The sequence below is a fragment of the Sarcophilus harrisii genome, chromosome 3 (assembly GCF_902635505.1).
Source record: "Sarcophilus harrisii chromosome 3, mSarHar1.11, whole genome shotgun sequence".
Lineage (NCBI taxonomy): Eukaryota > Metazoa > Chordata > Mammalia > Dasyuromorphia > Dasyuridae > Sarcophilus > Sarcophilus harrisii.
In genome coordinates this window covers 579,415,044-579,433,232 of record NC_045428.1, presented here as the reverse complement: position 1 = coordinate 579,433,232, position 18,189 = coordinate 579,415,044, and positions in this window count along the sequence as shown.

Here is an 18,189-nt window from a genome sequence, read left to right as displayed (position 1 = left end):
TTTTACTTGTATTTATTCCGAAAAACCTTTTTTAGCCAGCTATACCAGACTTCACATTAGCTAGAGCACATTCACCTATTAGGAATCATAGACATAGATTTTTAACTAGTTTTCAAGAGGAGGAAAAGTAAAAGATAGCACCAATACATTTTATTCTTATTGTTCAGTCATTTTAGTCATGTCTGACTCTGTAAAAATATCATTTGAGGTTTTCTTGCCATTTTCAGTAGTTACCCATTTCCTTCTCCAACTCATTTTACAGATGAGGAAACTGAGGCACATGAGGGGAAGTGACTTGCCCAGGGTCACACAGCTGGGAAGTGTCTGATGTTGGATTTTAACTCGGTATTCCTGACTCCAGGACGAGCTCTTTATCCACTGTGTCACCTAGGACTAAATCAATTTTAAGATCCATTACAGCCCTAAACCTCTGCTCCTATAATCCTATATGGAATAAATTTGCTGTCAGCATTCTTTAATACTCCCTATCAAGTATACTTTGCCCTAGGCACTTGGGTCCTGATCATTTAAGCAACTTCAAAAGCCTATGGGTGGATCCTGACCCCTTTTTAAGACAAGGGCAGAGTTTTGAAGATTATCTCATTCTGTGTCAAGAGAAATCAAGTTCTAGCATTCAAAGGGGAAATTCCAAGTCTGAGAATATATTATAGTCTTTTACAAACAGCAGCAGTTAATCATTCTTCTCCTGATGTCATGGAAAACCCATTGAATTTGTAGCCAAGAGCCCTGGTTTCAAACCCTATCTCTGACATTTAGTCTCTGATTAACGTTGGGCAAGTTGTCTTCTCAGAGTTGCAATTTCCTCAACTATAAAAGGAGATCGTTGGAGCAAATTGCCTCAGATTCCCCTTCCAGCTCGAAATATACGATTCTGTGTTCTGTAAAACAAGAGGTTTGGACTAGAAGATTGCTCAGGTATTTTCCACCCCTAAATTCTGCCATCTCCCTCTCCAGCATCCTGTTCTCCATCAGCTGGACTGCAAAAACGGCTCAGGCAGCAACTAGAGGGAGAACTGGGCATAAATCCCACAGCTGTTGCCATGTCCCATTTTAAGAGGAGCAACCCACTGCAAGTGATTAGTTTGTCAAATATTTATGGCTTATTCCCCCTGTGCGGCAGCATCCCAAATGGAGTAAGGACAGAAGGCTGCATGCTGTTGCCTTATCAACTCAATAATTCAATGAAATAAGCTCTCTTATCTTTGGGGATGTGTTAGCCAGCAATGTCCTCTTATCTTGCTTGGGCTTCTGATTGGGAACAGTCATTGGATATTTAATTCAAATTCTTTTAAAAAGGAGGGGGGAATTAGAGAAAGGCGATATGTTGTCTTCAGTTGCATGGCCTATCTATCTATGGTGGATTTAACTTTCAAGAATAGCTCCCAATATTACCCAGATTAAAAGCAGTCTTTAAATAGCCTTGAGGCTATGTTATTAGAATTCAGAGGGAGAAATTTCACTTCCTGTTTATCTCAATTCTATTCTTCCCAAGGAAGTTGGGTTGACTCTCTTAGTTTAATGAGGTAATGGGGAGAAGATCCAGTTGGTGTTATGCCTTAAAGATGAATTTCAGGGCTTCCACCAGCATCCAGTTTGGGGGAAAATGGATGTTTGCACCAACTTTGCAATATCTTCAGTACTGGGATGCTATGGTCAGTTCAGCCTGTAATTTACAAAAGTCTTAGGTGAATGTATAGGAAATTTCAAACATTGCCATGGTATAACTGAATTTAAATGGTATGACATTTCCTTTCCTGTAATTATTATTATTATCATTATTATTAGCTAAGGCAATTGGGGTTAAGTGACTTTTCCAGGGTCACACAACCAGAAAGTCTTAAGTGTCTGAGGCCACATTTGAACTCAGGTCCTCCTGATTTCAGGGCTGGTGCTCTATCCACTTTATCAACTAGCTGCCCCTCTTCCTGTAATTATCGATGGTCTTATTGGGCTCTTGGCTCTTCTTATCTTGGTGAAACTAGTCATAGTTCATGTAGCTTGGCTGTTTCTCTCCAGATATTTCACATGGTTCTATGTCAATATTCTCTAGAACCAAGATCAGAGAATCCTAAGTTTAGAGCTGGAAGGAGTTTATATGTAGGAATTATTGTAGTTTATAAATGTAAAAAAAAAAAACATTTTGACAAGTATATTTGAATTTAATTATTTCCTTCATATTCTTCTGTAGATTTCTTTTTATACATCAAAAAATAACTCTAAAAAGTCTTCCATAGAAGTTACCATACTGCCTAAGGGGTCCAAAGTTCAGAAAAAAAGTGAAGACTCCTCAATCTGATCCAACATTGTTCTTTCACAGAAAACAAAACTAAGATAAAAAGAAATGAAATAGTATGTTCAGTGACAAAGTCAGGATTGGAACCCAGGTCCTTTGACTGTATAATCAGAGTTTTCCTTATTGAAACTGGTAATGTTCTAGAGTATGGAGACTCAATGCTGAGAAAGGAGAGGCAGAGCACTGAAGCTCATGAGGGAAAAAAAAATGACACAGATCATTTTCATGTGCCTGAATTGGGGAAAACGAATCACATTCTAAATATCTGTCATCAAAATTGCCTGAGGAAAAACGGTTATTAAAAGTTTTCCATAAGCATTCCCTAGCTCTTTAATCATGAAGCTGTGTTTTCCCCTTCACTAAGATCTTAAGCACATTTACTGCCTTCACATAAAGGACTTTTACTTCTAATCCTATCGATTTCACTGTAATTAATTTTTAATATATTTTCCAAGGGTGTATGTATATGTACAGAGATATTTTATCATATATTAAGGGAATAAGTAGTTTCCACTCTTATAGACTGTTACTAAATAAGCACTAATTAATTATTATATAAAATGTTATGATGTTAACCCAATTATCATTTGCAGTTTGTCTTGTACACTTTGGGGGTGTTATAGGGCACTCACCAGAGCCAATAGGATTAAATTAACCAAACTTAATCATGGGGAAGTTTTTAAACTGATTCCTAATTGCTAGCAGATCACAGGCAATGCAGTCCACTGGAAAGAATACTCAATTTGGATTCTGAAAACTTGGATTCAAATCTTACATCGGTTACTTAAAATCCATGTTACTTGTTGATGTTGTTGTTGTTATTGCTGCTGTTGTTGTTGAGTCATGTCCAAGTTTCTGTGGCCCCATTTGGGGTTTTCTTGGCAGAGATACTAGAATGCTTTGCCATTTTCTTATCCTGCTCATTTTACAGATGAGGAAATAAAGGCAAATAGAGTCAAATGATTTGTCCAGTCACACTACTAATACGTGTCTTAGGTCAAATTTGAACTCAGGAAGATGAATCTTCCTGATTTCAGGACAAATGCTCTATCCACCATACCAGTTAGCTAGTACATGGCAACTGCTTACTGAACGCTTACTGACTGATTCATATTGCTATAAATGGGATTTCACCAGTACAGCATGGCTTCCAATTCTGGAAACCGAGGACAGCAGCTCAGCAAGTCACATTCGAAAGGTTTCGGAGCCCTGGGCTAGGCCAATGTGAATTATTTTTGTTATAATTGTTTTTATCAAGGAGTAATATCAAGTTCTCCTTTTGGTAATACTTGTCCAAAGACAATGTCCTTTAGAAAACTTTAGATCACCTTGACACATCACAGATCTCCCTTACTATTCAAGAGCATGGCCTTGGTGTTTATTAACTTCTGTACTTTAAAGCATGCATAGTCTCACCGGTATTCCATCTAGGACACCTTCCTTACATGTGTCAAAATCCTTTCCTAAGTCTTTCTGTACATTTTTCATGGAATATTGACTCAGGGTACTTGATTTTTTTCATCAGCATCTTCTTTATCACCACAATTTTCATCATCATCACTACTATTAATTTTAAACTGGGTTTGTGATTTCATTGGCAATGGAAACTTCCTGGGAGAAAATTCCCTCTTACAATGTGGGCAGCCATAGAGACATGGTCTTACTTGCTTCAGGCACTAAAAGTTTTAATGGTTTGCCCAGGATCACACAACCATTATATGTGAGAGACGAGCCTGTTTGACTCTGAAGCCAGCTCTCCATCTACCTCTGCCCTACTGTTTCACCCGGTTCTTTGAATATTTTATAGACACCCCAGTGCAGCCCTAAGGTTTTCCATCTGTTATCTTTGGCTGTACATCTTCAGCCATTTTTTTTATAAAGAAAGAAAACTAAAACCCCAGCCATTTTCTAACAAGAATGCTATCCCTGAGGTATAAATTTAAGAGGCAGAGAAAGCTTACAATTGTATTGTCCTCCTTGTTCTTGTCACCAAAGATATATTATTGTGTTTGGGGGTGAGGGTCATTAACTCACCTTTCTGCCTTCATTAAGATAACAGTCTTTCAAACTGATACTTTGAGCATCCACACAGTTTCCACATTTCTTATGCAGGCCCAGAGAGGAGAGGAGGGATGGGGAGAGGGAAGGAGGGAAAGAGACAGTGGGCAGGGAGGGTGCTGGCACAAAGAGCTTTTATGAGGAAATGTTCCATCTCAGAGGTTAATTTACTGGCCTTGATATATGAATTACACAATGTGCTTATTTATAATATTTACACTTATTGAGGAAGGAACATTCTGCCATGAGACCATTCATCTACTTCCTTTTGGAAGCACTTGCTCTTTTTAACTAATGGGGAGATTGGCCACTAAATAATTTATACTCCACTTTGCCTAAGGACCGCATTTCCATGGAAGAAGGTTCACCTGGGACTGTTGGTTGTATTCTGGCTTTGATAATGCTGCTATGTACAGAGGGGCAGCTTTGCAGTTACTTGGAACTACCTGGTAGTGAGGAGAGCATTGTGGAATTTCCCAGAGAGCCCTGCTCCTTCAGCATCAGGTACCCGACCTTCTCACCAAATGGCCTGAGGATACACTAGCTGCCTGTCCTTGCTTGTCTCCCAAGATGACTTCAGGGGGACATAATGTGTGACAAGAACACTGCACCAGAGGCTTGGGGAGATATTAAATTAATGGTCCTATGGTCGCTCTTTTTAGGTAGCTTATTGTCTAGTAGGAATTACGATATAAATAAATGACTTATATAAAGTAAGGCTTGATAAACCATAGCAGAGCTAGGAGGGATTTAAAAGGCCAGTTAGTCCAACCACCTCATTTTACAGATGAAGAAACTGAGGCTGATGGGAGTGCAAGCAAAATGTGACGTAGAGTTTGCTGGATGGGAATTTCATATCAAAAAAAGATTTGATTCATTTGTATTTTAAATGATTGGTGGGAATCAACCTAGGCTGGAGTTGAGGGAGATGTATAACCAGCATCTTTTTAATGTATCCCATTCTTTTTCTTCACACTTCAAATTGATATTCATAAAGCATAAATCTAACAGGTCTTTCTGATCAAAAAGATTCAGTCACTTCCAAAGGCCTTTAGACTAACTTCCTTCTTTGAAGTCTAAGTCTTTGACAATCTAGGCCCATTTTATCATTTCAGGGTAGTTATGTATTACTCTGTTTCATTCTAACCTAACTGGACTCTTGTAGAAATAGCCGATCCCTTCCCCCAGTGCCTTTGCAAATGCTGTTTCCCTTACCTGAAATGTTTTCTCTTCATCTCTGCTTCTAGAAACAGTAATTTCACCTCTATCAAGAGACCTTTTCTGATTCGTGCAGTCATTACATATCCCGCCCCTTCCTCATACATATCCTCCAGATATGTAACAATAGCCTTCTGATGGATATACCTGACTTGAGGTTCTCCTATCTCAACTTGGTCTTTCTAAAGAGGAGGATTGCCAAGTCCTCCTTTCCCCTTTTCCCCCTTTACTAAGTTCCAGGGGTGTCCCATTGCTTCTAGCCTCGGAACAAACTTTCTCGTTTAGTACTGAAAGCCTTTCGCTCCCTTTTCCAGTTTTTTGCTACTTGACTCCCTTTATGTGCTGTACAATCCAGCTATTCCTCTTCCCTCCATGTCTTTTCACTGGCCAGCTCCCATCCTTTGTTTCCCTTTCCTCCCCTTAGAATCTCTGGCTTCCTTCAAGAGACAGTCCCACCTTCTGCAAAGGGTTTTTCATTCCCTCCTCCACAAAAACATTAGTACCTTGAGCTCTCAAATGACACTCCGTATACTCTATATAGTTATTTCTTCTAACATTGTCTGTCCCATTTTAATATTAGCACCTTGAGATCAGGGATTGTGTTTTTGCCATTCTGTGAACCTCTCAGTACTTAGCATAATGCTCAACAAGCATCATTGAGTGGCTATTTCAACTGGGCTCCTAGGATCATAAATCAAGAACTGGAAATGAGCTTAGAGAACCCCTCATTCAACACTTTCATTTTAGAAATCAGGAAGTGTGGGGCAGCCAGGTGGTGCAATGGATAGAGCACCAGCCCTGAAATCAGGAGGACCTGGTCAAATCTGCCTTCAGACGCTTAACACTTCTTAGCTGTATGACCCTGGGCAAGTCACTTCAACTCCAATTGCTTCAGCAAAAAATAAATAAATAAATAAATAAATGAGGAAGTGGAAGGCTATGAAGGGAAGTGAAACATCAAAGATCACATGCATATCAGGGGCAGGATTTGAACACAGGTTTTCTTTTCAAGAGCCATTGCTCTTATCTATATATCTTGCTTTCTCAAGTTTCTCTGATTTCCTATAGGCTACCTAGTCTCCAAATATCTGTTTCTACTTATAAGAAACCACCCACATCTGAATTCTGTTTTGATGTAGGAACATCTAGTCCCTCTCTATCACCCCTGCTTGATTTCTAATGTGTGCACCCACCCTGATCTCAGGGATTATGTTCCCTGAATTCTTGTTTCTCTGCATTTTCACTTTATGCTGACCTTAGCACTTATAGGTCTCAAAAGTTCTGACCGCTGCCCCCTGTACTACTAATTCTGGCCTTTCCTGATTTTCCTTAGTCCCAAATTAGGGAATGTCAGAGTCAGAAAATTTTTCAGAAGCCACCATTTGCCAAATCTTGCCATTTCTACCTTCACACCATCATTCAAAGGCATTCTCAGCTCTCCAATCACCCAGCCACTGACCTAGGAAAAATCCTCATCATCTCTAACCTGGACTATTGCAATATCTTCCTAATCATAGAAATTGTCATCCGGACTTTGATTGGGAATACACCATTGCTAGGTCTCTGAAAAGTCTCCCTCTCATTAATATTTACCTATCAGAGTTGATTGTCATCAGCTGGAATAGTCCAAGGACATATAGAATCAAGAAGTGGACATTATTACTCTTTGCTTATTAAAAGGACCATGAACCCTTTTTTATTAACCATTTTCTGATGATGGTTAATAAAACAGATTAAAATTTGTCTCAAAGCTCTGTCTATCTCTTAACCTTTCTGGATCTGGAAGTCTTTATTTATAAGAGAGAGATGGGGGGAGGGGGACAACTAGGTGGTGCAGTGGATAGAGCACCAGCCCTGAAGTCAGGAGGACCTGAGTTCAAATCTGGACTCAGACACTTAACACTTCCTAGCTGTGTGACCCTGGGCAAGTCATTTAACCTCAATTGCCTCAGAAAAAAAAAGGAGACTGAACTTGATTACCTCTGAAGTTTATATCTATGTTCCTGGGGATGAGAAGAGATCTTCTAGCTGGAATAAGGAAATCCTCTCTTGGAGCTTGAACCCTACTTTCCCCCACCACAGTTTGAGATACTCAGTGTACAACCAAAAGGACCCACCCAGAGAAGGCATGGCAGCCCAATGCCAGTCCCCAGATCAAACTCAAAGTGGCTGAAGTTGAAATAGAAAGCTAAAAACCTCAAGATTTCAAGTATCTCCCTTAGCTTTTGCAGAAGGAAGGGGGGGGGAGAGAGAGAGAGAGAGAGAGAGAGAGAGAGAAGAGAAGAGAAGAGAAGAGCAGAGCAGAGCAGAGCAGAGAAGAGAAGAGAAGAGAAGAGAAGAGAGAAAAAGAGAGAGAAGGAATAAGAGAGGGGGGAGGAAAGAGGGGGAAGGAAAGAGGGAAGGAGGGAGAGAACGGAAGGGAGAGAGAAAGAAAGGGAGGGAGGGAGGGAAGGAGAGTGTGTGGTATCTAGGGGAGGGGAATATTAATGAAAAACAAAACAAATCAGTAGCAAGATTTTTTTTTAAGCAGGAAAAGGAGCAATTCAACAGATGCTTCTCTCTCCTAGTTGTTAGATAATACATGTGTTTCTGGATATTTCTGATAATGGGAGAATTCTAGGACAAGCCTTTTACTCAATGTATCTGTGTGCTGCCTTCTGGAGGGCTTGCTTAGAATGGCACCCAAGAAGAAGTAGAGTCTCAGGCAAACAAGGAACTGGGAGCAGTGTCCGTGGCCCCTCCATCATCACCCTTCAAGGCAGGCTGTTGGAGGGGTTGCAGGATGTACGTGTTTCCTCCACCTCTTCCCCAGGAGGCTGGCTGCCTATTAGAATGTCTACCATAAAAGCTAGCAAAAAGAAGCAAGCCTGTTGCCAAGGCTCAGGGACAAATAATGCCTTTGAGAACAAGTAGAGAAGAAAATTAGTCTAATTATTTTACAGATAAGGAAACTGAGGCTCAAGAACATTAAGTGAGGTTGCATAAATACTAAGCTCCAAAAGCCAATCTTGAACCTTTGGCCATTGACTCCAAAGACAATCAATATTTACACAGGGCTTTAAGGTTTTCCAAGCACTACGTATATGCTATTCCATTTGATGCCCACCAAAAAAGCCCCTGCTGTGAAGAAAGTATTGTTATTATTATCCTCATTTTCACAAATGTAGAAACCTGGATGCTGGGAAATAGTACTCTACTTACCAAGGGTCACAGAGATGGCAAAGTGTCTGAGACAGTCCAGTGTGCCTTGCACTTAATCATTTTGCCTCCCTAGGAAATGACTAGGGATGTGTTTTGAGTTGGTTTGGTTTGGTTTGGGGAGGAGGAATTGTTGGGGCAAAATTATTTTTTCATTTGTTTGCTTATTGGGTGGGAGGGGGAAGAGATTGTTATTTGTTCCCTTAGCCCCAAAATACGAACAGTGACATCAATGAAAACCAAAATGAGAGACTTTACTTTGATCAAAATGGCAAAGACTCTGGCACTGTAATCAGAGACCTAGATTCAAATCCCATTTCTAACCTCTATGACCTGGAGCAAGTCAAGTAATGTCATGAAGCCCTTAGTTTCTGCATTTGTAAATGCTGGGGGTGGAGGATACACTGGCTTTTAAAGCCCTTGCCAAATCTAGCCCTATTATGCACTGAACTCCAACCAATTCATTTATTGTTGTTATTGTTTAGTTATTTCAGTCCTGTCTACTCTTTATGATCCCATTTGGGTTTTCTTAGCAGAGACACTGTAGTGGTTGGCCATTTCCTTCTCCAGCTCATTTTACAGATGAGGAAACTGAGGCAAACTGAGTGAAGTGATTTTCCAGGTGTCACACATCTAATAAATATCTGAGCCCAAATTTAACTCTGTAAGATGAGTTTTTCTGACTCCAGTCTCAGCACTTCATCCATTGTCCAACTCAGTTTTCCCTGTCAATTCAAATTCACCTTAGAAATAAAATAACACTCCATGAAACAATCTCATTTTAAGACAAAGTAAATGGAAATGCATTATAGCAGATTCTAATTTCATTAGATAGCAATGGCCAAACAGTCCAGAAGGCTGATGACATACCTTTTGCTTTTGTCAATGAAGAGGGTGTGGACAATGGATGAGGAATGGGACATACTCTGATTCATATGATCAATATAAACATTTATTTGCTTAACTGTTACAAGAGAGTGTGGTAAAATGGGGAAAGGATTAGATTTAAAATCAGAAAAACCTACATTTAAATCCCTATCCTTTGGTGTTCTTGGAAATTCTTCCTCTGAGCCTCAGTTTCTCCATCTGAAATATGACATTGAACTAGATGATCTCTCAAGTCCTTTCCAGCTCTATATCTATGCTCCTGTGATCTATAAAATGAGACAGTTGGACAATTGAACTTTTAGGTCTGTTTCTTTGTGCTTCAATTCTAAATTAATGCTCATATGCTGAATCAGGAGGTCATTATACACGGCAACAAGATTATATAATGTTCAATTCTGATGGACGTGGCTCTTTCCAACAATGAGATGATTCAGATCAGTTCCAATTGTTCAGATGAAGAGAATCATCTTCACCCAGATAGAGGATTGTGGGAACTAAGTGTGGACCACAACATAGTATTTTCACTCTTTTTGTTGTTGTTTGCTTGATTTTTGCTTTCTTTCTCATTTTTTCCAGTCTGATTTGATTTTTTGTGCAGCAAAATAATTGTATGAATATGTATGCATTAAATAAACAAGCAAACAAACAAATAAATAAAATTATGCTCATATGATGGCAGAAGTGTTAGCCACTAATCCCCAGACAGATGAATAATATCTAGATTTTCCTTAAAAAGAAGGCTGGTGAGATTATCCAAGGGTCCCAGTCTGCAATTTCTCCTGTGAGAGTGCCAGGCTCAGCCTGCAGTCCTTAGGAAGGAGTGATTTCTGGATAGAAGAAGGAAATCTTGAATTAAGACATGCATGGACAGAGATCCCCACTAGATGGCACAGTGAATGCCAACAAAACCCACTTTGCTTGAATGGGCAGAAATAAGCCAGACTTGCATGTTAGCAAACATGCCAGGAAACACCATTTCTCCAAGGTGTGGAGAAAACACTGGGGACATTTAGCTTGAGAACTTATTAACACTTCTGGAACACCCAGTAATGGGCGGGGGGTGCTAGGGAAAATGATTTTATTAAGGGAGGAAGGTAAAACGTGAAGTGGGAAACCTTGTCTGATAGCTGGGTAGAGAAGTGGTTAGTGATGTTTGCTGCATCCTTCAAAGTCTTATTCAGAGTCTTCTCCCAGCCACAACAAGACCTTCAGAAAACTTAGTCCAAGCCACTCAGAAAAAGAGGAGAGAAGTCTGGTCTTGCACAGCTGGTCTTGTGGTTAAAAAGCTGTCTATGGGCTGAGATTTTTGATATATTCCTCCTTCCCTGTTCCCAAATAACCCTTGAAACTGATCTTGCTCCAGTATCTTCAAAATCTCCAAGTAGAAATGGATTCTTTCAGAGCAAGGCACTAGGGTCTCTAGAAATCATCTTAAAATAATAGTTAATAAATATGGCAATTATTTGCATTGTATATTAAGACTTGAAAAGCACCACATTTGATCATTTGATACCCTCCCAATAATCTTGAAAAACAGATGATAATATTATCCCCATCTGAGAGAGAAAGAAGTTAAAACAACTTGGCGAAAGTCACACAGTAAGTATCGAAGATCAGGTTTGTTTCAGGTCTCCTAACTCCAGGCCCAGGGATCTAGCATTACAATAGGTAGAAGACTCAAATTTAAATATCTCTAGGTAGGATAGCCAGTCTACTATTAAAATTATATGAGAGGATTCCTACATAAGCATATGCAGAGTTTGCTCTTTTAGGCAGCATGGGCCGCTTCTTCATATATATATATATATATATATATATATATATATATATATATATATATTTTTTTTTTTTCAAAACACATGCATAGATAGTTTTCAACACCTGCCCTTGCAAAACCTTGTGTTCCAAATATTTTATCTCCCTTCCCTTCACCCCCTCCCCTAGAATGCAAGTAATGCAATATATTTTAAACATCTTCGGTTCTTCTATATATATTTCTACAACTACAATGCTGCACAAGAAAAATCAGAACAAAAAAGAAAAAATGAGAAAGAAAACAAAATGCAAGAAAACAACAAAAATTGAAAATACTATGTTGTGATCTACACGCAGCCCCCATAGGCCTCTCTCTGGATGCAGATGGTTCTCTCCATCACCAAACCACTGGAACTGGTTTGAATTACTTCATTGTTGAAAAGAGCCACTTCTGTCAGAATTGACCATTGCAAAGTCTTGTTGTTGCCATGTATAGTGATCTCCCGGTCCTGCTCATTTCACTCAGCATCAGTTCATGTCAGTCTCTCCAGGCCTTTCTGAAATCATCCTCCTGATCATTTCTTATGGAACAATAATATTCCATAACATTCATATACCATAACTTATTCAGCTATTCCTTGATTAATGGACATCCACTCAGTTTCCAGTTCCTCGCCACTACAAAAAGAGTTGCCACAAACATTTTTACACATGTGGGTGCTTTTCCATTTTTTATGATTTCTTTGGGATATAAGCCCAGTAGAGACACTGCTGGATCAAAGGGTATGGATGCTCAGTTTGATAGTCCTAGGCATGGTTATATATTGCTCTCTATAATGGTTGTATCATAACTCCACCAACAATGTATCAGTGTCTGTTTTCCCACATCCCCTCCAACATTTATTATTATCTTTTTCTGTCATCTTAGTCATCTAAAAGATGTGTAATGGTACCTAATTTGCATTTCTCTGATCAATAGTGATCTAGAGCATTTTTTCATATGATTAGTAATTTCTTCATCTGAATTTTTTATTCATATCCTTTGATCATTTATCAGTTGGAGAAAGAATTTGTATTCTTTTAAATTTTAGTTAATTTTCTATATATTTTAGAATTGTGGCCTTTATCAGAACCCTTGGATGTAATTTTTTTTTCCATGGGTCCCTTCTAAACCTGAAATTGGTGATTTGCACTTTGGTGTAAATCCTTTTATGATCTATAATGCCCTGAGATGACCTCTGAATTGTAAATAACATTAGAGACCACTTGGTCTAATCTTTTCATTTTCCTAATGTGGTTACTGAGCCTAAAGGAGGAGGAAAAAACCTTTTTAGTACCACACAAATAAATTACTGACAGAACTGAGAGCAGAAGTTCCCAGAATTCTTCAAGCTCCAGATCAGAGATTTTCTCCTCTGGTTATCTCCTGTTTTTTGACTAAATAAGTGAAAGAGAATTTGACAGCAAATCACCTAAGAACTTCTAAACAATTGTGGGAAAGATAGCAGACTAAAGCTCACTGCCCTTGCAGATCTCCTCTGCAAGCTGAGATTCTGAACCAACCCAGATCCTCCATCTTCCAATTTCATTGCTTGTATCTTTCCTCAAAGGCAAGGAACAGAAAGGTGTATGGCTCTTCTTAGACTATATCCCAGGAGGAAGCCTAAAGTGATCCCTACTTTACAAAACAGAGATGGAAGATATCAGATATTGCAATACAATGCTCATTTTTAGATAAGAAAATTAAAGCCAAAAAAAAACCCTGGTTTCTTCAAGGTGACAGGAAGCAAGCAGCAGACTTAGGTCTTCTAGGTCTTTAATCTATGTCTTCTGACTTCCACTCTAGACCTTTCTCCATGTTGCTATCCTGCTTCTCTTGAGGCTTTGTTGTTATTGTAGTAATAGTAACAAAAAATGGAGAACTATCCAACCGATCAATATTATTAATCACCTACTATGTTCCAAACAGCATGCTGAGTGCTGGGAATTTTAAGAGACAAAAATCAGTCCTGCCCTCAAGGAGGTTACAATCTGTTCAGTCATATTGATTCATAGAAGATGCTCCCAGAAAGGAAAATTCTTATAATGATTAGTAATTCAAATGCTATTACCTTCCCTCTGTCGTTTCCAATTTATCCTTATTTATGGGTGATCATTTACATGTTGTCTCTTACATTAGACTGTAAGCTTCTTGGAGACAGGACCAGTCTTTGTATTCCAGGGATACTGCTTAGCACATAGTAGGTGATTAATAAATGCTTATTGAATATATTGGATTACTTGTCGTCTAGGAGAAGGAGTGGAGGAAAGGGAGGGGAAAAGTTTGGAGCACAAAGTTTTGCAAGTATGAGTGTTGAAAGGCAGTGAGGTGGTGCAGGGAATTAGAATACTATCCCTGAAGTCAGTAGGACCTGAGTTCAAATGTGAACTCAGACATTTAACGCATCCTAGCTGAGTGATCTTGAGCAAATCTTTTGATCCCAATTGCCTCAGCAAAAAAAAAAAAAAAAAAGAGTGAATGTTGAAAATTATCTGTGCATGTGTTTTGAAAATAAAAAGCTTTAATTAAAAAAAGCAAAAACCATGGGAAATTTTGAAAAAAATGCTTTTTGACTACATGACTCTTAGAGAGTTGCTTAGTTTAATGAGATAATAAATGACTTGATCATGGTCACACAGATAGTATATATGAAAAACAGGTTTAAATATAAAGCTTTCCCTCTGTCAGTTATACTATGTTTTTTCTTCACAATAATAAATGGATCATCAGTTAAAATAGATGATTGAAATAGATCTCTAAAGTGCTTTCTTATTCTGAAACCTATGACTGATTGTACAAAATAGCTGAATCTTTGAAAAATATTTTATTTCATTAAATATTTCCCAATTCCATCTAAAAATTATCATTCTTTTCTTAAATTTTGACTTCTAAATTCTCTCCCTCTTCCATTGCTTGAGAAGGCAAGCAATATGATATTAATTGTACACATGAAGTCAGGAAAATCATATTTCCATATTAGCCTTGTTGCAAAAGTAAAAAGTCTTATTATCTCAAATATATAGGTTTTCTATGTATATGAGAAGCAAGATCTTTATCAAAGAAACTTGCGATAAAAAAGTTTCCTCTTTGGTTGCATAAATTTTGTTTCTGCAAAAAAAAATTTAATATCTTGCAATAAAAATTATACATTTTACTTCCTGTGATCCTCTTCACCTCTTATTTGGTCATAAGCTCTTTCCTTATCCACACATCTGACAGGTATATTTTTCTAGGTTCCCCTAATTATATGATATCCCCTAATGATATTACTTTTATCCACTTTGAATTTATCTAGGTAAACAGTGTGAAATGTTATTCTACTCTTAGTCTCTTCAAAAATGATTTCCTGTTTTCCCAGAAATGGGCCAATGGTGAAATATTATCCCAATAGCTTGAATCTTTGGGTTTAATAAACCCTGGATTTCTATGGTCATTTCTTATTATGTATTGTGTACATAATCTATTCCACTGATTCATCACTTTTTTCTTAGCCAGTACCAGATTGGCTTTAATGATTACTGCTTTGTAATATAGTTTGAAATTTGGCTACTGCTATGCTGGCTCCCCTCACATTTTTTTTTCATTGATTTCCTTGACATTTTTGATCTTTTGTTCTTCCTGATGAATTTTATTATTTTTTTCTAGTTCTATAAAATAATTATTTTATAATTTGGTATAACACTGAGTAAATTAATTAATTAGAATTGCCTTTTTATTATATTCATTTGATTTATGCATGAACAATTAATATTTCCTCCAAGTATTTTTATCTTTGTGAGAATAGTATTTTGTAAATGTGTTTAGATAGTCCCTAGGTTTGTTTTAATAGACTCCCAAGTATTTCATATTGTTTGAAGTTATTTTAAATCAAATTTCTCTTTCTATCTCTTGCTGGGTTTGGCTGCTAATTTATAGAAATGCTGATCAATTATCTGGGCTTATTTAATATACTTCAACTTTTCTAAAGTTTCAACTTGTTTTTAGGTGATTCTCTAGAATTCTCTAAATATACCACCATGTCATTTTGTATAGAGTGACAGGCTTTTTCCTCTTTGCCCATTTTTATTCTTCCAATATATTTTTCTCATCTAACAGTTATAGCTAGTATTTCTAGTACTATATAGAACAATAGGGGCAATGAGAGATATCCTTGATTTATACCTGATATTATTAGGAAAGCTTTAAGTTTATCTCCAATACAAATAGTCCTTGCTCTCAATTTTAGAAAGATATTACTTACCATTTTATTTTTTTTAATAGCCTTTTATTTACAGGTTATATGTATGGGTAACTTTACAGCATTAACAATTGCCAAACCTCTTGTTCCAATTTTTCCCCTCTTTCCCCCCACCGCCTCCCCCAGATGGCAGGATGACCAGTAGATGTTAAATATATTAAAATATAAATTAGATACACAATATTACTTACCATTTTAAAAGAATTCCCTTATTCCTACATTTTCAACTGTTTTTAATAGAAACAAGAACTGTGTTTTGTCAAAAGAACTTTTGGGGGTTTTGCATTGAAATAATCATATTTTTAAATGAATATGATGAGTACAAAGAAACTTGGGAAGACACATCAACTAGTTCAGTGAAGTAAAACAGCACCAAGACACTCGTTCCTATTCCTCCAGTTGCTAGTATCCCCTTCTAAGAAATTACTTTACATGGACTCTGTATATATTTTTTCTTTAATTTTCTGGGTAGTTGTATATGACGCCACCACAATAAAATGGAAATCCCTTGAGATCAGGGACATTTTTTTTTTCCTTATGCAGTAGTTGTATCCCTACTATCTAGTATATAGTGTCCATTTTGTCCAAAATTGGGATTTCATTTATCCATGAAACTCCTAGGATGAAACTTCCTTTAGCAATAGAGATCAGCACTTTTTTACATCTCAGAGAAAGTCTTGAAGTAGTATGGGGGTACTTCAAGATTAAATAACTTTCCAGGGCACATAGGTAGCACAGTGGACAGAGTACCCGCCCTGGAATCAGGAGAACCTAAATTCAAATCTGCCCTTAGATATTTGACCCGCAGTAGTTGTATAATTCTGGACAAGTTAGTTAATCCCAATTTCCTTGCCAAAAAAAATAATAGTAATAATTAAATGACTTGTCTAAAGTCACTTACTGTGGAACTGGGATGCAGGGCTATCCCCTGAGTATCTGGAACACAGTAGGTGTTCAACAAATATTTACAGAATAAAAATACAGTACTATTGTCAAATTTCTTGTTAAATAATAAAACAACTTTATAATTAAGACAGAGTAGGACAAGTATTGGGGTGGAAAAAAACAGAGGGAGAATCTTCATTCCTGGACTAGCTCTCTGCCAAAGATTTGCTTTGCTTTTGTTTCTTGATGAGGCCGGTATTCAGAATTGAAGTTCTCCAGTGAAGTACCATAAATCTGCTCCAGCTAGAGTCCCTGCCATAATTGAGTCTCTCAGGTAAACTGGAGGAGAGTTAAGATGCAGCCGAAACACTGAGCTGATGGGCCACAAAAGGGGCATTAATGATATGAATGGACTGCAGTTTAAAATACACACACTCACACGCACAGAAAGGAGCAAGGTGCCCTGAATCCAACTGATTTGTGTCTAAGTTCTAAAGCCCGGCATCCCCCATGAGTGCAGGCTGAGGTATTTTTCTCCTTCAGTGTGAAAAAAAATACAATCCAGCAAAAAAGATTTGCTTTGAGAAGTAAAGTGTGTGAACACAGACCAATTTTAACAAAGGAGACAGGGATGTAAGATCTGTATATAAAAGACATTTGAAGGAAATATTGAAATTTTTTTTATAAAAAAACTATGACTTCTCTAGATCTTTAAATCGTAGGGTGATGGTAGTAAGTTAATTTTTAAAATAGATGAGAAAAATCATAATTTTTTTAAGATCTGCTAGCAATCTTTAAAATATAAAAACAATAATGTCAATTTTTTACCCACTCTAGGATTACGGTCATATCTTGGATTAGACTTAGCATAGCACAGCAGAAAGTATTTTGAAATTAGGATGAATAATTATTATTATATAATTGTCCTTATGTATTTTCATTTTTCTATTATATTTATTTATTATTAAATAACTAGCATTTATTTAATAACAAGGTTTGCAAAGAACTTTACCATCAACAAAACAATCCTAGAAGGATATGATATTATCCCCATTTTATAGATTATAAAACTAAGGTATGTAGAAGTTAAATGACTAGCTCAGAGTGACAGATATAGTAAAGATCTAAGGAAGGATTTGAATTTAGGTCTTCCTAACTCCAAATCTAGTGTTCTATCCACCTAGCTACCTTTTAGCACATAGTAGGTCCTTAATAAATGTCTTTCAACTGAATTAAATCTATAAATTCTCTGTTCTTATCTCTGACTATTGTTAGTCTGCATAACCAGCGAAGGGCACAAATTTTTGGAAGGGCACAGCCATTCTTGGATTAATTAAACAAGGATCACTTCCTACGCTGACTTTCAGTTCTGAGATACTCGTTCCTTTTTTGCAAATTGCTTTGGCTAACTTAGACTGTGAAAAGATGCGACTGTGCAAGTCTGTACTGTGATACAGGAGCTCTGGACTAGAAAACCAGCTTCGGAAAGGGAATATGTGCTGCTCTCATTAATTAGCATTTATTTACTAACTCATATCTGCCAAGTGATTTACAGTCACTGAATAAAGCCATTTCCCATTGTTTGGTCTTGGCTGG